Source organism: Rhinoderma darwinii, unplaced genomic scaffold (assembly GCF_050947455.1).
Source record: "Rhinoderma darwinii isolate aRhiDar2 unplaced genomic scaffold, aRhiDar2.hap1 Scaffold_996, whole genome shotgun sequence".
Lineage (NCBI taxonomy): Eukaryota > Metazoa > Chordata > Amphibia > Anura > Rhinodermatidae > Rhinoderma > Rhinoderma darwinii.
Genome location: NW_027464570.1, coordinates 21,189 through 42,401, shown reverse-complemented (window position 1 = coordinate 42,401; position 21,213 = coordinate 21,189).

Genomic DNA, 21,213 nt, shown 5'->3' with positions numbered 1-21,213 from the left:
GAACACATCAGAAGAACCGCTGGGAGCAGTTGTGGAACAGGAAGTCTTGCTGTAGCAGTTCAGGACCACTGGTTTCAGGAGGGACACATGAAAGGAGTTGGGGATTCTGATGGTAGGAGGCAGCCGCAGTTTATAGGAGACAGGGTTAATCTGTTGCCGAATCTCAAAAGGACCGAGAAACCTGGGAGCAAACTTGTATGAAGGCACCCTCAAACGAATGTTCCATGAGGACAGCCAGACTTTGGTACCTGGAAGATACTGCGGCAGCTCTCTTCTTGTATCCGCTTTTCGCTTCATACCTGGGTCTGTTGCCAGATTTACGGGAAGTCCCCAAATACAGAGTCAGCAGCGGGTACCTGAGAAGTAGTAGACACTGGAAGAGGGACTCTAGGATGTTGACCGTATACAATGTAAAACGGAGTTGAAGTGGTGGACTCGCTTGTGTGGTTGTTGTACGAGAACTCGGCCCATGGAAGAAGCTGTACCCAGTTATCATGCTGTAAGGAAATGAAGTGACGGAGATAATTCTCTATGATCTGGTTGATCCTCTCGACTTTCCCATTGGACTGGGGATGATAGGCTGTGGAAAAGTCCAATATCACATCCAGGAGTTTACAGAGAGCCCTCCAGAACCTCGAGGTAAACTGAAACCCCCGATCGGACACAATGTGAAGGGCAAGCCATGCAAGCGGTAGATGTGCTGGATGAAGAGATTCGCCATTCGGGGAACAGAAGGTAGGCCGGTCAGCGGGATAAAATGTGCCATCTTCGAGAACCGGTCCACCACCACCCAGACAGTGTTGCATCCTGCTGAGGGAGGAAGGTCAGTGACAAAGTCCATCACAATGTGCTGCAAGGTGGCATTGGGTATAGGCACAGGTTGATGGAGGCCGGCAGGCTTGGAGTTAGTAACCTTGTTAGAAGCACACACCGTGAAAGAAGAGACAAAGTCGACAACATCCTTGGGCAGCGTGGGCCACCAAAAGTGACGAGCAATCAGGTCTCGGGTTTTACGAACACCAGGGTGCCCAGCCAGTTTAGAACTGTGTCCCCATCGGAGAATTCTTCTCCTGCCTGCTAATCAAACAAAAGTCCTCCCCGGAGGGATGTCTCTAACCTGCAAAGGATTGGCAGTGATAATGCAGGACAGGTCTATGATAGTTTGAAGAGACTCCGTGTCATCCGTTTCAAATGACCTGGACAGGGCATCGGCCCTCACATTCCTGTCAGCGGCCACTCTGCGTGACAGGGATTTAGTCGTTGAGCGGACTGAAGGTAGGTGAGGTTCATGTGGTCGGTGTAGATTAGGATGGGGTGAGCTGCGCCCTCCAGCAGATGGCTCTACTTCTCCAGAGCCAATTTGATGGCCAGTAGCTCCTGATCCCCAACAGAGTAAATGCGCTCTGCAGAAGAAAAAAGTCTCGAGTAGTAGCCACATACTACTGCCTTTCCTTTGGGGCTCCTCTGGAACAGAAGTGCGCCTGCACCAACATAAGAGGCGTCCACCTCCAAAGAAAACTGTATATATACGTCAGGATGATAGAGGATCGAGGCAGAAGTAAAGGCTTTTTTGAGACTAAAAAATGTGGACTCTGCCTCTGGGGTCCACACACTGGCGTTCACACCGTTCTTGGTAAGGGTGGAAATAGGAGATGTCAGTGATGAGATGTTTGGGATAAACTGCCGGTAGAAATTGGCAAATCCCAGGAAACGCTGTATGGACCTCAGACCTTGAGGACGTGGCCACTCCAGGACAGCTCTCACTTTCTCAGGATCCATCTTGAGACCTTGATCCGATATGATGTAGCCCAGGAAGTGCAGAGAACTCCTCTCAAAGACGCACTTCTCCAGCTTGGCGTATAAATGATTCTCCCTTAATCATAGTAGAACTTGACGGACATGCCTGCGATGAGTCGTCGGATCTGGGGAGAAAATCAAAATATCATCGAGATAAACAACAACACAGCTATAGAGATCTCGGAAGATATCATTAACGAGTTCCTGAAACACTGCAGGAGCGTTACACAGTCCGAAGGGCATCACTACGTATTCATAGTGCCCGTGACGGGTGTTAAATGCCGTCTTCCATTCGTCACCCTGGCGGACCGGAGCGGAAGTGAGATGGGGACCAGCGCTCACAGATCCATGGCTGTGGGCGTCAGGAGGTGAGTGGAACCGACGGCCCGCGGCCATAGATGCTACATGTGAGTAAACTCGCTAATATACATTCCCGTCCGCCTTGGTGCTGTTTCTGAGATTTTCATAGATTTGTATAGCGCTGATGAGGAACCGGAAGTCTAGTTGTACAGTCTTATTTGGTGACGACACGACTCTTCGTCATGTGATCGGCCCCGCTGTACACTATGTACTCGCTGTACTACTGCTCCTGCAGTATACGGAGCACAGCGCCGCTCTCTGAGAGGTTCCTGTTGTTTCTCCTTTGCTTTATCCAATGCTAAAAACTAATAATGATTTTTTTTTTTTTTAAATGCAAGCCCCTCAGTTGGAGTCACTGGGACCCAACACTAGAATTTCATCTGATTTGACAGATTATGGCACAATTTTCTATGGGGAACTTATGGTGGTTATTTTGATATTCCCATACTGTTTTTTGACACAGACCACCTACCTAAACATTGCTACAGACAAATCCACCTCTTCATGGTAAAGGTATTCTCTAATGCCAGTGCTGTCTTACAGCAGGATAATGCCCCCGCCACACTGCAAAAATTGTTCAGGACTGATGTGAGGAACATGACAAAGAGTTCAAGGTGTTGACCTGGTGTAGCGCCCATGGCCGCGGGCCGTCGGGTTCACTCACCCCCCGACGCCCGCAGCCATGGATGAAAACAATGATCATTAACCCACATGACTTCCTGCTCTATAAGAATGCCCCAGCCCTTCTGATCCTTGCCTGAGCGTTGTTAGTCTTTCCCAGTCTGTCTCGCAAATGGTCCCTTAGTGTCTCCCGTTCCCGCTGTTACCCATGCCCTGTTACCATTCCTGTATTCCGCATTGTTCCTGTGCCTACCCGTGTTCAAGTGTCATCTGCCACGTCAAGTGCCAACTGCCATGTCAAGTGGCATCTGCCACGTCAAGTGCCATCTGCCACGTCAAGTGTCTTCTGCCGCGTCAAGTGCCATCTGCTCATCGGATACTGCCCGCCACGTCTGGCGCCACTTTCCGCACCTGCCTCCATCCGTGCTGAAGCCACAGCCACCGCCCGGACTATTTCAGGTACCTAAGCATTACTGTCTGCCATCTTACTTTCACATAGACTGTGACCTGGTCAGCTGCCTCCCCGCTACGGCGGAGCGGCCTAGTGGGTCCACAAACCCAGTGTCCGTGACAGTACGCTCAGGCCATGGAACCCGCTGGTCAGCCCAAGACCCCAGTACAGAAGATTCAGACAGAGATGCATGACCTACGCACTCGTCAGGATCAACTCCTTGAGGCGGTGAATTCTATTCTGGTCCGCCTGGATCTACTCGCTGTTCCACCCCCGGTTCTTCCTCCAGAGGCTGTTGCCACTGCCTGTTGCTCCCCCTGTTTGTTCCGGTTCCTCAGTTCCTCTGCCTCTTCCTCCTCGCTACGACGGTGACCCCAGAGCATGCAGAGGATTTCTTAATCAATGCACGGTGCATTTTAGGCTACGGCCTCATCTCTTCCCCTCCGAGGAGGCTAAAGTAGCGTTCATTATCTCCCTCCTCGCTGGCAAGGCCCTCGCATGGGCGAACCCAATCTTGGAGCAACAGGGACCTGTATCCTCGGACCTAGCCTTGTTCCTGCAGTCCTTTCGTACCGTGTTTTAGGAGCCGGGTCGAACATCCTCTGCCGCAGCCACTCTGTTGACCCTCAAGCAAGAAGGCTCCACAGTAGGGGAGTATGCGATCTCCTTCCGTACCCTAGCAGCCGAGCTGGCATGGAATAATGAGGCACTGGTGGCGACCTTCTGGCAGGGACTGTCCTCTCACATCAAGGACGAACGGGCAGCCCGCGACCTTCCTTCTACCTTGGATGCCCTTATCCTGTTAGCCACCCGGGTTGATATGAGAATCTGGGAGCGCTCTCAAGAGGTTCGTTAGGAGAGCCGGGCCCACAGACCAGCACCCCCTGCCCAGAGACCACTATTGTCCACTCCTAGTGCGCTACCTGAGGAACCCATGCAGGTAGACAGTCCGGTTATCTGAACAGGAGAAGCAGCGCAGACGCTCCTCTGGACTTTGCATGTATTGCGGCCTCAAGGGTAATTTTGTGCGCCAATGCCCACAGAAACCGGCAAACTCCAGTACCTAGGGTTGGTTGGAGAGGCAACTCTAGGTGGAACGTCTCCAAACGTTAAAACCTCTTCCAAATTATCGATACCTGTGGCCATCGTCACCGGACAGACATCACATCCTTCCACCGCCTATCTTGACTCTGGAGTGGCTGCTAATTTTATCCACCAGGATCTAGTGGATCGGTTTCAACTACCCACAGTCCGTCTGGAGAGACCCCTGGCAGTTGCTTCTGTGAATGGTCTACCCTTTCCTGATCCGATCATGCTCATCACTGAGCCGTTGACATTACGGGTCGGAGCTCTTGACTCAGAACAGATCTCCTTCCTGGTACTACCCAAGGCTATCAATCCTATCCTGCTGGGTCTGCCATGGCTCCGTCTACACACCCCGACACTCGACTGGAGTTCTGGAGAAGTTCTTCAATGGGGTTCCAGATGCCATAGCCATTGCCTGTCACAAGTCCGTTCTGTTGTGCCCCCTCTGCCTCAGTCACTCTCCGATCTACCTTCTCAGTATGCCAGTTTTGCGGATGTCTTTTGCAAACGAGAGGCTGAGACGTTGCCTCCACATCGGAATTATGACTGTCCCATTGAACTGGTTCCCAATGCTTCTCTTCCCCGTGGACGAGTATATCCTCTCTCCTTGCCAGAGACTTTATCGATGTCAGCCTATATCAAGGAGAACTTGGAGAGGGGTTTTATTCGGAAATCTTCCTCCCCGGCCGGGGCAGGATTCTTCTTCGCTAAAAAGAGAGATGGATCTCTCCGACCCTGCATTGACTACCGTGGTCTCAATCAGATCACGGTCAAGAACAAATACCTGTTGCCACTCATTTCTGAGCTGTTTGATCACATACGAGGAGCCAAAATTTTTTCCAAGCTAGATCTGCAGGGGGCCTATAATCTAATCCGGATTCGACGGCGTGACGAATGGAAGACGGCGTTTAACACCCGCGATGGGCACTACGAATACCTAGTAATGCCCTTCGGACTGTGTAACGCTCCCGCAGTATTTCAGGAGTAATGACATCTTCCGAGATCTCCTCTATATGTGTGTTGTAGTTTATCTCGATGATATTCTAATCTTCTCCCCAGATCTGATGACCAATCGGAGGCATGTTCGTCAAGTTCTTCTGCGACTAAGAGAGAATCGCTTGTATGCCAAGTTAGAGAAATGCACCTTTGAAAAGAGGTCTTTGCCCTTCCTGGGCTATGTCATCTCGGATCAAGGCCTTAAGATGGACCCTGAGAAGTTAAAGTCTGTCCTGGAATGGCCACGTCCTCAAGGCCTAAGGGCCATACAGTGGTTCCTGGGTTTCGCCAATTTCTACCGGCAGTTTATTCCGAACTTTTCTTCTCTGACGGCCCCCATCTCTACCCTTACCAAGAAGGGTGTGAACGCCAAGGTATGGACTCCAGAGGCAGAGTCCGCATTCATTAGCCTCAAGAAAGCCTTCACTTCAGCTTCGATCCTCCATCACCCTGACGTGTCTCGGCAGTTCTCACTGGAAGTGGACGCTTCCTCTGTTGGTGCAGGCGCACTTCTGTTCCAGAGGAGCTCCAAAGGAAAGGCAGTAGTATGTGGCTACTACTCAAGACTGTTTTCCTCTGCTGAGCGCAATTATTCCATTGGAGATCGGGAGTTACTGGCTATCAAATTGGCCCTGGAGGAGTGGAGACATCTTCTGGAGGGCGCTACTCACCCCATCCTGATCTTCACCGACCAGAAGAATCTTACTTACCTTCAGTCCGCTCAAAGACTGAATCCTCGTCAAGCCAGGTGGTCACTGTTCTTCACCCGTTTCCAATTTCTGCTCCACTACCGTCCCGCTGACAAGAATGTGAAGGCCGATGCCCTGTCCAGATCATTTGAGACGGTAGACACGGTGGAGTCCCTTCAGACGATCACAGACCCGTCCTGCGTTGTCACCGCCAATCCTCTGCAGCTTAGAAATATCCCTCCGGGGAGAACTTTTGTTCGGTTGGCAGACAGAAAAAGAATTCTCTGCTGGGGACACAGTTCTAAACTAGCTGGGCACGCCGGTGTCCGTAAAACCCAAGACCTGATCACTCGTCACTTCTGGTGGCCCACGCTACCTAAGGATGTTCTGGACTTTGTCTCTTATTGCACGGTGTGTGCCTCTAACAAAGTGACTCACAGCAAGCCTGCCGGCCTGCTTCAACCCCTGCCTGTACCCAGTGCCCCCTGGCAGCACATCGCTATGGACTTCGTCACGGACCTTGCTCTCTCAGCAGGATGCAACTCCATCTGGGTGGTGGTGGACCGGTTCTCTAAGATGGCATATTTTATCCCGCTGACCGGCCTACCCTCTGCTCGACTGGCAAGTCTCTTCATTCAGCACATCTTCCGCTTGCATGGCTTGCCTCTTCACATTGTGTCTGACCAGGGGGTTCAGTTTACCTCTAAATTCTGGAGAGCCCTCTGTAAACTCCTGGATGTGAGTTTGGACTTTTCCTCTGCCTATCACCCCCAGTCCAATGGACAAGTTGAGAGGATCAACCAGATCATGGAAAATTATCTCCGCCACTTCATCTCTTCACAGCACGATAACTGGGTACAGCTCCTTCCATGGGCCGAGTTTTCATACAACAACCACACAAGTGAGTCCACCACTTCCACTCCGTTTCACATCGTGTACAGTCAACATCCCAGAGTTCCTCTTCCTGTATCAACTTCATCTCAGGTACCCGCTGCTGACTCTGCATATGGGGACTTCCTGCAAATCTGGCAACAGACCCGGTCCTCTATTTTGCTGGCGGTCGATCGCATGAAGCGAAAGGCAGATACCAAGAGAAGAGAACCTCAGCGCCCCTACTCTTATTAAAAAGTTCCTCTCTCACTCTGGCCCCAAGAAGAGGGGGCGTAAGAGGGGGGATACTGTAGCGCCCCTGGCCGCGGGCCATCGGTGTTTACTCACCTCCCGACGCCCGCAGCCATGGATCTGTGAGCGCTGGCCTCCGTCGACCTCCTAGGAGATGCCAGCGCTCACTTCCGCTCCATTCGGCTGGGTCCCGTAGGGTGCGCGCGCACGCTCGCCCCCGGCCTTAAAGGGCCAGCGCGCGCAATTAGGAAATCGTCATCACCATCAACTGCCACGATTTCCTGGTCTATAAGAAGGCCCCTGGCCTTTTAATCCTTGCCTGAGCGTTGTTAGTCTTTCCCAGTCTGTCTCGCAAATGGTCCCTTAGTGTCTCCCGTTCCAGCTGTTACCCGTGCCCTGTTACCGTTCCTGTATTCCGTATTGTTCCTGTGCCTACCCGCGTTCAAGTGCCATCTGCCACGTCAAGTGCCATCTGCCACGTCAAGTGTCTTCTGCCACGTCAAGTGCCATCTGCCACGTCAAGTGCCATCTGCCACGTCAAGTGTCATCTGCCACGTCAAGTGTCATCTGCCACGTCAAGTGTCTACCGCTTCATCGAATACTGCCCGCCACGTCTGGCGCCACTTGCCGCACCTGCCTCCATCCGTGCTGAAGCCACAGCCCCCGCCAGGACTATTACAGGTACCCAAGCATTACTGTCTGCCATTTACTTCTGCTTAGACTGTGACCTGGTCAGCTGCCTCCCCGCTACGGCGGAGCTGCCTAGTGGGTTCACAAACCCTGTGTCCGTGACACAGATAACCGGCTTAGCAAGATTAATAAATTCTCCTCTAAGGCTACAGACAGTAATACAATATTTTAATGCAAGGATGTGTACACTCAGTGTCTGACTGAGGTACCTTGGACCCACCAAAGGAAATAATTCTTGGGGGTCTACACTTCCACTATATAGAAATAATGTGAACACTCTTAATTGTGTACTAAAAACGTGTGTAGTAAAACAAAGACCAATATTCCCACCATATAGTGACAGATATCAGTCCTACACAGGCATTCTGCAGACCATATACACTACCGTTCAAAAGTTTAGGGTCACTTAGAAATTTCCTTATTTTTGAAAGAAAAGCAGTTTTTTTTCAATGAAGATAACATTAAATTAATCAGAAATCCACTCTATCCATTGTTAATGTGGTAAATGACTATTCTAGCTGTAAACGTCTGGTTTTTAATGCAATATCTACATAGGTGTATAGAGGCCCATTTCCAGCAACCATCACTCCAGTGTTCTAATGGTACATTGTGTTTGCTAACTGTGTTAGAAGGCTAATGGATGATTAGAAAACACTTGAAAACCCTTGTGCAATTATGTTAGCACCGCTGTAAACAGTTTTGCTGTTTAGAGGAGCCATAAAACTGACCTTCCTTTGAGCTAGTTGAGAATCTGGAGCATTACATTTGTGGGTTCGATTAAACTCTCCAAATGGCTAGAAAAATAGAGCTTTCATGTGAAACTCGACAGTCTATTCTTGTTCTTAGAAATTAACGCTATTCCTTGCGAGAAATTGCCAAGAAACTGCAGATTTCCTACAACGGCGTGTACTACTCCCTTCAGAGGACAGCACAAATAGGCTCTAACCAGAGTAGATAGAGAAGTGGGAGGCCCCGCTGCACAACTGAGCAACAAGACAAGTACATTAGAGTCTCTAGTTTGAGAAATAGACGCCTCACAGGTCCTCAACTGGCAGCTTCATTAAATAGTACCCGCAAAACGCCAGTGTCAACGTCTACAGTGAAGAGGCGACTCCGGGATGCTGGCCTTCAGGGCAGAGTGGCAAAGAAAAAGCCATATCTGAGACTGGCTAATAAAAGGAAAAGATTAATATGGGCAAAAGCACACAGACATTGGACAGAGGAAGATTGGAAAAAAGTGTTATGGACAGACGAATCGAAGTTTGAGGTGTTTGGATCACACAGAAGAACATTTGTGAGACGCAGAACAACTGAAAAGATGCTGGAAGAGTGCCTGACGCCATCTGTCAAGCATGGTGGATGTAATGTGATGGTCTGGGGTTGCTTTGGTGCTGGTAAAGTGGGAGATTTGTACAAGGTAAAAGGGATTTTGAATAAGGAAGGCTATCACTCCATTTTGCAACACCATGCCATACCCTGTGGACAGCGCTTGATTGGAGCCAATTTCATCCTACAACAGGACAATGACCCAAAGCACACCTCCAAATTATGCAAGAACTATTTAGGGAAGAAGCAGGCAGCTGGTATTCTATCTGTAATGGAGTGGCCAGCGCAGTCACCAGATCTCAACCCCATAGAGCTGTTGTGGGAGCAGCTTGACCGTATGGTACGCAAGAAGTGCCCATCAAGCCAATCCAACTTGTGGGAGGGGCTTCTGGAAGCATGGGGTGAAATTTCTCCCGATTACCTCAGCAAATTAACAGCTAGAATGCCAAAGGTCTGCAATGCTGTAATTGCTGCAAATGGAGCATTCCTTGACTAAAACAAAGTTTGAAGGAGAAAATTATTATTTCAAATAAAAATCATTATTTCTAACCTTGTATAATTTCTAGTCATTTTGCAACTCATTTGATAAATATAAGTGTGAGTTTCCATGGAAAACACAAAATTGTCTGGGTGACCCTAAACTTTTGAACGGTAGTGTAAGTGAATACAGTGCAGTGAAATTCAGTGACTCACAGGTGACATCTTCTCAGATTGGAGTCATTCATGTTCTCTTTTCTTCTTCATCCGGCCCAGAACGCCATGTTGACTTCCAGTCTTTTTCATCTCCAATGCCCAAGCGCGAACCACAAGATACGTCATGAAAGTGTTGATGTAACCTGTATACCACGTTCACGTGGCCCAATGTGCCACGTCACAGCGTATTCAAATCATGGAAGCGTTCAGTCTACATGACTACCGCCCGTCACGGTGCGCATACCTTAGATCAAAATTTTGACATATAACTAACTCTAAGCCTCATAAGTTAATTTTCTTTAGCTATTATACTAGGATGTACAATTCTATATTAAAATATTATCATATTAGTCATGTGTCCTAGTATACCCACATCCAGCGATGGGTGGGATGGGTGAAACATAAAATAGTTTTCCATGAGTTTTGAACTGCGATGTGCTGCTGATCTCTCCTTTTGGGGGTAATATACAGGGAAAATGGGGGTTATATAAGGGACTCTCATCATCCCTGTATATACCAGCCATCATCCCCATATATAACCACCATTATCCGTGTATGTACCAGCCCACCATTATCTCGGTATAAAATCTCCATCACCCCTGTATATACCATTAGGGCGGGCACTGTCAGCTTGCTGTGGCGTGCGGGCATTGTGGCTAAACAAGAAGTAAATGGGGTGGGCATTGAGGACACCGTGGACCAATAGGATGCCTGAAACGCCGGTATATGGGAGAAGTCCAGCAGAATCTGAAAATATGCCTCCTGATTGCGTAAAGGCTATGTACACCTTTGCACTGTATTTTTTAAATTGCCTTGTATGTATTGTGCAAAATAAATCACATTTCTAATTGGTCTACCATTTGTCTTCTGTACCTGCAGTGTATTTCAGTTTATGGCCAGCTGCTGTATTCAGTTATCTCTCTAAGGCCCTGTTCACACCTGCGTTGGTGTGTTTCGTTGTTCTGCTCCGTCAGTGGTGCAGAACAAAGGAATAACGGAAGCAACGGTTCAGTCGCACAACGGACACCGCCACCTGCCAACAGAACCCATTGACTTTAGTGGATTCCATTGGCTTTCCGTGATTTTACCAGAGACAATAGTGCAGATGTGAATGAGGCCTTATCTGTCAGTCATCACCCTAATGGCAAACTGAGCAGCAACTCTTTTGCAGGCTCATGAACAAGAATTTACTGTGGAATCTGCGCATGTGCATAGTCCTAATTACTGCATACCTCCTAACCGTCCCGGATACAGCGGGACAGTCCAGGATTCAGGGCGGTGTTACGCTGTCCCAAGCGGCCGGTGGTATGTTTTGGTGTCAACTGTATCTGCGTCCTCAGGATGCAGATACAGTTGAATCCAATGCTAATGTAAGCGATCGTCAGCTCCCTGCTTCTGTATTAGTACCACTCGCTGAGGAATTCCCGGGCACAGCGCTACTTTAAGTGCGGAGCCCCTTATCTCACTATCCATATATGTACATTGACGTCGGGGACTACTCATGGAGCGGAATCCACTGCCTTTGCATTGCTGATGGTCTGGCCGGGGATTCCGCTCCTAGGCGGAACCCCTGATGTCACTGTCCATATACGTACAGTTACATCAAGGGCTCCTCCTGGAGTGCAATCCCTGGCCACAGCGTGGCCGACGCTCTGAACAGGGATTCTGCTCCTATTACGTCACTGTCCATATATGGACAGTGACGGCAGGGGCTCCTCCTGGAGTGGAATCCCTGGGGGAGGGGGGTGGCACCATCTACATGGGCACTGTGTGTGACACTATCTATATGGGCACTGGCGCTTTATATGTGTGCACTTGTACTAGAGGTAGCTAAGGGGGCATTAAACTGTATGGGGGCAGCTATTTGTCATTATTTCTAGCAACGCATTCCCTTTAATACTGGCGTTTCATACACCAGTCCTATTAAACAGTTTGCTGGAGTAAGATGCAACACATTTATTAACATGCGAATGACTCTTAATAAATGTGTCGCATCTTTTAGTTGCAATGCGGCCTGTCATCAGTACTTTCTACGTGCTGCGGCCTGCTGTACATTTAAAGTACATTTTTAAAATGTATTTTATTGTCTGATTGGGGGGGGCATACAGTCTGATTGGGGGGGAGGTATGGGTCTGGCACGGACATTTGCCTTGTTACGCCCCCCAGAGATAAATCTGGGCCGCATTATACATATAGATTTCTGCTATAATTGACATCAGTTACTGGCGTAAATTATAGTAAAATTGTTGGCCATTTCTGCGAAGCCCCGGCCATTTTTTGCCCCCAAAAATGTCAACATTTGCGCATTTTGTGAATTTTCTACGCTAGTAAACTGTTGTAGAAAGGTTAATATATTCCCCCAAAGGCTACAGACCGTAATACAATATCTTGATGTAAGGATGTGTACACTTAATTGTGCAGCAACGCTTGTTGTCTCCATTCTATGTCAGTGTGGGAAGTAGATGTCCGGCCTTATGATTTTGTGATATGTGATAGACCCAGAATCCCAATCACCAAACCAAAGAATGCAAAATAAAGACACAAAACATTATAATTGGGTGTTAAATGGTCAAAACTTTTATTATATTATATGACCAAACCCAAAATGGCAAACCTCCGACTCACGAAGAGTCACCCTCCAGCACGCAGGAAAGGAAAAACCCCCTGTGGGGGAAACCTCTAGGGAAACCATGGCTGGAGGATTGCCCTTCCTCTGGGCTTAGAAGGTGCCAAAATATCATTTGTAACAGAATTTGTACGTTTTCTCAGATTTTCAAGGAAAGACATTACAAATGAACGAACGAACGAACGAACGAACGAACGAACGAACGAACGAACGAACGAACGAACGAACGAACGAACGAACGAACGACATAAAACACATAAATCGGCTGATCTGGTTGGCTAGGCGGATGTCTCTCTTCCTGGGCACCCATTAAAATGAATGGTCGATCCACGGATGAGACGGGTCCTCCAGATGCCTCCTTGTAGCACCTGTCTCCGCTCCGGCTAATAGAGGGGGATCTCCTGCTGGAAACCCCCCTCTATTACAGACAACCCGTATTAACAGGATGGCATCACTGTGATGAAGAAGTGGTCTGGGGTGAAGGGTTTCCCTGCTAGAACCTCCAAATTACATCAGGTCGGTATTGGTGGGGAAGTCAAGCTCAAGGTCCTCAGTCACATCCAATATGGCGCTGAATGTGGCAGTAAAACCTTCTAATATGGAATCTTCTTTATGTCATAAACATTTGTATTTATGACATCAGCACCTTCATCATCATTACTACAGGAGTTTATTACCACTGCACAACTCATACATTGTGACGTCACCCACAGTGGTCTGAAGTGTTAACCCTTTAATGACTGGCAGTGTACTTACCACCGAGGCCATAAAGCTGAATAGAACATATCAGCGGCCATAAAGGAAAAGGGATAATGCAGGGAGCATCTCCGCACAATAACTATCCATGACAAAGGGTTGTCCAGGATGAGATAACTTGTCTGCTTTCTCCAAAAACCAGCACCACACCTGTCCATAGGTTGTGTGTGGTACTACAGCTCATTACCATTCACTTCAATGGAGCAAACCTGCAATACCAGATACAACCTGTGGATAGGTGTGGTGCTGTTTTTGGAAGAAAGCAGACATATTTTTCTAATCGTGCACAGCTCCTGTTAGAAATAGTTCAAAAAAAGTGGGGGGAGAAGGAGAAGAAGGGGAGAGGGAAAGAAGAAATTAAAAAAAGGTAAAAAGAGGAACTCTGAGGTAAAAGAAACCAAACTAGACTGAAAGGAGTCTGCTGGAGGTGCCAGATGGAAAGACAGATTCTGCCATGGGGACCAGATTAGTTGAAATGTATCTTGAAGGGGGGCTTCAGAGAGTGGGTTTTAACCCCTTCCCGCCCTATGAAGTGCTGTTGCATTGAAAAGCTATGCAGTTCATCTTCGAATGCAGCGTCACAAAAACAAATTATTTTGTAAAAAATAAAACTATATAAATTTGGTATCGACATAATCGTAGCGACCCGCAGAATCAAGTTATCATGCAATTCATGCCGTCCGATGAACACTGTAAAATCAAAACAGAAGTGGCGGAATTACAGGTTTTTTTTCAATTCACCCCACAAAATGTAGGTTTTTAAAAAAAATAATTTAATACATTATATGGTACATTAGTCCGCAGGGTAAATTCCACATAAACAGCGCCATTCATCGGTTAACTGTTTAAATGATACCAGTTCAAGTGACCTTTATCGAAAAACACCATAAGAAATGTTTTCACAATTAACCTTCTAATTGGGCCTAGCATGTGTGATACTGTCTGCTAAGCCGTTGTATCTAAGCATATTATATGTGATACTGTCTGCTGAGCCGCTGTCTCCTATCAAGTAGCAGAGCTATCAGGTGTCATAGTGTAATGAAACGGGGTAGGGAGACAGACAGGTGAGCCCTAATCTACCCGAAACTCAGTCCCTGCCTATTTGCACGGCCCGTCCTAAGTGACGGTGTACAACTGGGCGACGGTCCCTACGCTCAATAAGTGCAAGACAGACAACACAAGACAAGGGCACACAGAAGAAAAAGGGGGAGGTAGGGGCAGTTGCCCACGGAAACACCGTGCGCAACAGGCAGTGGTGAACGAGCCGAGACAAACCAGGAGAGTACGAAGTAGCAAATCAGAGCAGGAGAATAGTCAGTCAAGCCAGGATCAATAAGTAACAGCGGTCAATAAGGTAAGTAGCAAGAATCGCAGAGCCAGGAAACCAGACAATCACAGGCAAGGAACATGCTGCAAGTGAGGGTAAAAATAGACCAAGGGCAGGAGATAGAACCGTCAGGCCAGGCTTTGATAGGTTCTCCCTCTCCTCAGCCTGCCAGCCTGAGTGGTAACAGATCGCGCCACTCGAGCAGACCTTGGAGCTGATGAAGGCTGATTAACCCCGGGCGTCGACACAGAACCTGTGTCTGGCAAACCCTTTACAGTACCCCCCTTTTTATGAGGGGCCACTGGACTCTTCCTAGGTGGGCCTGGCTTGTTGGGGAACCGAAATTGGAACTTGCTGAGCAATATACCGGCGTGAACATCCCGGGCGGGTACCCAAGTCCTCTCCTCAGGCCCGTATCCTCTCCAATGGACCAGGTACTGGAGGGAGCCTTGGACCATCCTGCTGTCCACAATCTTGGCTACCTCGAATTCTACCCCATCCGGAGTGAGAACAGGGACCGGAGGTTTCCTCGATGTAGCCAAGGACGGGGAGCAGCTTTTCAAGAGGGAGGCAAGGAACACGTTGTGTATCTGAAAAGACGGGGGTAACTCCAGCCGGAAGGAGAAAGGGTTGAGGACCTCAATAATTTTGTATGGCCCTATATACCGGGGAGCAAACTTCTTGGACGGAACTTTAAGGCGCAAATTTTTAGAAGACAGCCACACCAGATCCCCGACCACAAGCAGAGGGTTAGTAGAACGTCTTTTATCTGCCTGAGTATTTTTGATGATCTGGGACGCCTCAAGGTTCTTCTGAACCTGGGCCCAGACTGTGCACAGTTCCCGATGAACGACATCTACCTCGGTATTGTTGGAACCACCAGTTGAAACGGAGGAGAACCGTGGATTAAGCCCAAAATTACAGAAGAAGGGGGAAACCCCCGACGAGCTACTGACCCGGTTATTAAGGGAAAATTCGGCGAGGGGAATGAAGGAGACCCAATCATCTTGAAAGTTTGAGATAAAACATCTTTAGTATAGTTCCACAGACTGATTAGTCCTCTCAGTTTGGCCATTAGTTTCAGGATGGAAGGCCGAGGAAAAGGACAGATCAATCTCCAGCTTCTTACAGAAACCTCTCCAAAACAATGAAACAAATTGTACCCCTCTGTCAGAAACAATATTGACCGGAACCCCATGGAGACGCAGGATGTGTTTGACAAACAAGGTAGCTAACGTCTTGGCATTGGGTAGTTTCTTGATGGGTGCAAAGTGGCACATCTTACTGAAGCGGTCTCCTACAACCCACACCACCGACGTGCCTTGGGACGGAGGCAGATCGGTGATAAAATCCATGGAGATATGGGTCCAAGGTCTATGGGGAATGGGCAAAGAACATAGTAAACCCGCAGGTCGGGACCTGGGAGTCTTGGACCTAGTACAAATTTCACAAGCGGCGACGTAGGCCTTAACGTCTTTAAGCAACCCAGGCCACCAATAGGTTCTAGAAATGAGGTGCTTGGTACCCAGGATGCCTGGATGGCCAGATAGTGCGGAGTCATGGTTCTCCCTGAGCAACCTTAGCCGGAATTGCAGGGGAACAAATAGATTGTTCTCAGGAAGGTTCTCGGGAGCAGAAGCTTGATCAGCCGCAATTTCGGAGACGAAGTCTGAATCCACAGAGGATATGATTATACCTGGCGGCAAAATACAAGCGGAATCCTCCTCAAGAGAGGGGCTGGCCATGAAACTACGCGACAGAGCATCAGCTTTAACATTTTTTGTCTAACTCCAAGGACTCCCCAGCCACAGCGAACAGGCCTTGACCCCCTCAAGCCTGAGAGTCCCACCACAACAAAATAGCCCTCCCAATGCCATCCTGCAAGCCCAAGCACCACAAATCCATTCCCACATCATTCAGGTGAACACCATCTACACTCCAATACGCTCCAACTCGAGCTTCCAAGTCCCAGTGCCGAACACATATGCCGCCATTCCGCGCAACAAATGCAGACACCGCCCTGTTAACTTTTATCCTGGCTTTGTTGATCCGCTCCACCGACCGTGCCAAACGCCAGGATTTTCTAGGCACAATATCCGACCACACCGTCATCAAGTTCGGGTACAATGACCACAGGTGCAACAGATCGTGTTTTATGTCCCGAACCAACTCACGGAACGGGCGGGCCCCAAGATCGTTGCGCACAAGAAATCATCGAAATAATGAATGATCGAATCCACCCCCGCCACAGATTTGACCACCCATTCCAAAAATGAGCTAAACGCCTCAAAGTACGCACAAGAAATGGAACAACCCAAGGGGAGACACTGATCCAAATAAAAACCGCCCCCCCCCCCAAAACACCCCAGTAAACGCTGACTATCCGCATGCACCGGCAACAGCCGAAAAGCCGCCTCGACATCCGTCTTGAACATTAACGCCCCCCTACCATGGAAACGCACCCACTGCACCGCCGCGTCGAATGACGTATACACGACCGAGCAAAGATCCCGATCTATCCCGTCATTAACCGACAAGCCCTTAGGATAAGACAAATGGTGAATCAAACGGTATTTGTTCGCCTCCTTCTTCGGGACAACCCCCAGCGGGGAGACGACCAAACCCGGGATGGGGAGAGAACTAAAGGGCCCCGCCATGCGCCCCAAATCCACCTCTTTTGCCAATTTCTCCCTAACCACGTCAGGATGCTGGTAAGCTGACTTCAGATTTTTTATGGAAAAGGGGACCCTGTGAGGAGGGGAGGGGATACAAAAACCCACATTAAAATCATCAAACAACAACTGCGCACTGGCCCTGTCCGGATAACTATTTAGAAACCTGACTATCCTTTCCAGCTTCACTGGCGTTACCCCCATGACTGGCGTTAAAACCCCCACCCCCACCTCATTTTCCCTTGCGCAAGCATTTAGATGCCCCGTGGGACGCCCCATTGCATTGGGCACAAAGGTGCTTGAACTTGCAACCTGCACCGAATTTACACTGCCCCTCATTGTATTGCCAGCACAGCTCGAGCTTTGCGTTGCCCCCTGAGCTGGATTGACCAGATTGGCCTGCTGCCCCCCCCCCCGCTCCCGGGAAAGGATTGGCCCGTAACCAGAGGGCAATATCCCCGTGGTTCCACCTAATATTGGGCCGAACCGCCTTCCGTTGTCTAAACTGCTTGTCATAACGTAGCCAAGCTACCCCCCCATATACCCTATGTGCTTCCCCGATGGCATCCATATAGCAAAACAGGGGGGAGCAATATTCCGGAGCCTTTTCACCAATAACACTGGCCAAAATGGCGAACTCTTGCAACCAGTTAACAAATGTCTTAGGGATAAGGCGGTAACAACGCTTTTCCTCCTCCTCCTTCTTACTCTCATCTCGCTTCCCCTTCTCCAGATTAAATTTTTCCAGGGGCAACAATGAAAAAATTTCCACGTACTCGTCCTTCCAAATTTTTTCCCGAACTTCCTGCTTCAAGTGTGCCCCCAAAGGTCCTTCAAAACACACATAAACCTCCCCCTGGCTTTATCGTCCAACCGAACACCATCAACCGCCGCCGCCGAGTCGGTCTGAACAGACACCGCCACCGATTCCGTATTTGCTCCTACACTCGCAGCGACCGCCGCCGGGGCATTAAACCCTACCCTACCAGCCCCCACCCATGCCGCCACAGGAGACCGCGAAGGGGGCTCGGTGACCCCCGTCCCGTCGAGCCGGCCTAACAATTCCTTGACGCAACCAACCAACTCTCGCAGACTTTCCCCCCCACCCCCAACATTCCCAAACCCAGACCCCACATCACATAACCGCTCCTCAACTGCGGAACCCTCCCCCGAAACAGGAGACATAAGTATAGCAGGAAAAGGTAAAGATGGTGAAAACGACTCACCGAGCTGCATAGGTGCTGTGGACCCATCAGCTGGACCGTCCTGTCCACGAAGCTCCCCATCCTCAAGGTCTTCGGCAGCTCTGGTCCCATTTCCATGGCAGAACGCACAGGCGTGCTCAACGGCCGGAACCGAGGTGGGTGAGGGGCGGGCTCCCAAGCTCTCTCTCTGGTAGTCGACCGGCACCAGAGGGCCGGCAGCTCGCTGCCCGGAAGTCACCCTCGAAACAGACGAACTAGGCCTGCGGCCCAATGCAGGTCCCTTGCTTCCACCGGATCGCCGTGGGGCTCCACCCCCAGCCGGGACATACCAAGGGGCAGCCGTCCGAACCATGGAACCCGGCGTAGAACTGGCGAGTGGAGGCGTGACCGGAAGTAGAGGCTGCACCCACCCCACTTCCGCTGGACTCCGCTGCGAAGTGGGATTCCTTCCGACCCTGGCACCGGCTGCAGTATCTGTGCTGCCAGACGCCCGAGCCGGAGGTTCCCTCGCAGGGCTCCCTCTGTGGCGCCGAGTTCGACGAGCCACATCGAGGCTCAGCCTTTCTGGAGGACGCGAGCGCCGGACCCGGCGCGAGGGAGAGACTGCCGAAGGTACCGGAGCGTTGGCCACCGCTGCAGCTTGTTCCTCCAAACAGGCGGGGCCGAATGCAGCAGCCGCCGCCCGCATCTGCTCAATGAAGTGCTGCGCTGACATGAGGTAAGGTGGCCGCCGGATGGGAGATGCGTGGATGGATGTCTTACTCCGTGCGCTGCTCCTGACCAAAAGACCAGGAAGTCAGCGCACTTCCGGCTAACCCTCACCGGATCCCCTCCCTCTCCTAGACCATCCCCCTCCACTAACTCTCCCCTTTGGCTGTGACACGATCCTCCCTCCTATCCCCGTCATGTCTGGCCTACCCTCCATTGTGGCAGAGTCCGTTCGGCCTGTGCTTTCTATGGTTTCGTGCTTGGGATTTTGGGTCTATCACATATCACAAAATCATAAGGCCGGACATCTACTTCCCACACTGACATAGAATGGAGACAACAAGCGTTGCTGCACACATCGATTACATTAAGATATTGTAAAACGGTCTGTAGCCTTTGGGGGAATATATTAACCTTTCTACAACAGTTTACTAGCGTAGAAAATCCACAAAATGCGCAAATGTCAACATTTTTGGGGGCAAAAAATGGGCAGGGCTTAGCAGAAATGGCCAACAATTTTACTATAATTTACGCCAGTAACTGATGTAAATTATAGCAGAAATCTATATGTATAGTGCAGCCCAGATTTATCTCTGGGGGGCGTAACAAGGCAAAGGTCCGTGCCAGACCCATACCTCCCCACCAATCAGACTGTATGCCCCCCCAATCAGACAATAAAATACATTTTAAAAATGTACTTACCTCACCACTCCGTTTCTCCCTCCCGGATTCCCTCAGACTCTTACAGCAGGCCGCAGCATGTAGAAAGTACTGATGACAGGCCGCGTTGCAGCTAAAAGATGCGACACATTTATTAAGAGTAGTTCGCCTGTTAATAAATGTGTTGCATCTTACTCCAGCAAACTGTTTAATAGGACTGGTGTATGAAACTCCAGTATTAAAGGGAATGTGTCGCTAGAATTGGTTTTTTTTTTTTCAGTTAAACAGTTAATATATAAATGATTACACATTGTTTTAATTTTTTTTATTTTTTCACAAGTCAGGAAATATTATAAATTAGGTTCTAATTTATAACATTTCCATGTGCTGGTCACTAGAGGGAGCAATTCCCAAAATTGCAGCATTGGCATGTGGTAAAGCAACCTCTTTGCCTTATGCTGCAAATTTGTAGTAGACACACTCCCTCTAGTGTCCTCCCAGAATCCCCCCTCCTTTATCCTGACTAGTGCCAGGAGATAGGAGGTGGTTGAATGTTCAAACCTCCTACACTGTGTGCCGCCATTTTCTGAGCGAATGCACAGTGTAGGAGGATTAGATACAGTGATCATTAGACAGTATAACATTAACATACACACACATCACATACACAAACATAACTTACCTACTCCTGCCGCCTCCGCCCTGCCGCTCCTAGTCCTTGCGTCTGCGCTGCCTTCAACATATGGCCGGAAGCCGCGACTGGAAGTCATCATCTTACTGTACGGCCGTGGCTTCCGGTCCACATGAAAATGGCGCCGGATGTCGCTCTACCAAAGACCTTCCTTTTGGTCTGTGTGGGAGCGGCGCATGCGCCGTTCCCACACAGACGGCAACGCTATAGTGAATGGAACGGCTCCCGTTCTCATTCTCTATGGGGATGTATGTGCCGTATTCCATCTCTGTATGCGTCGTTAATGGACAGATACAGAGATGAAAAAAAAAATGGCAGCCCCATAGAGAAGTAAAAGAAAGAAAAAAGTACAACACAAAAACACAAATAAATACAATTTATTTTAATGAAATACTAAAAGCAATATTATATAATAAAAAAAAAAATTCCGTGACGCCTTCCCTTTAAAGGGGTTTTCCACGTTCTGACAACTGATGACCTATCCACTGTATAGGTCATCAGTATATGATCGGTGCGTGTCCGACACCTGGACCCCGCACCGATCCGCCACTCCAGCTGCCTCCGGGCACCGGACAACACTGCCGGAAGCAGATGGCTCCTGTCAAAGAATAGAGGCCAAGCTGCAGTTCTGCCGAACGGCCGCTATGCAGTGATCAGAGCCATTTGCTTCCGGCAGTGTTGTCCGGAGCCCGGAGGCAGCTGGACTGGCAGATCGGTGCGGGGTCTGGTGTAGTAAC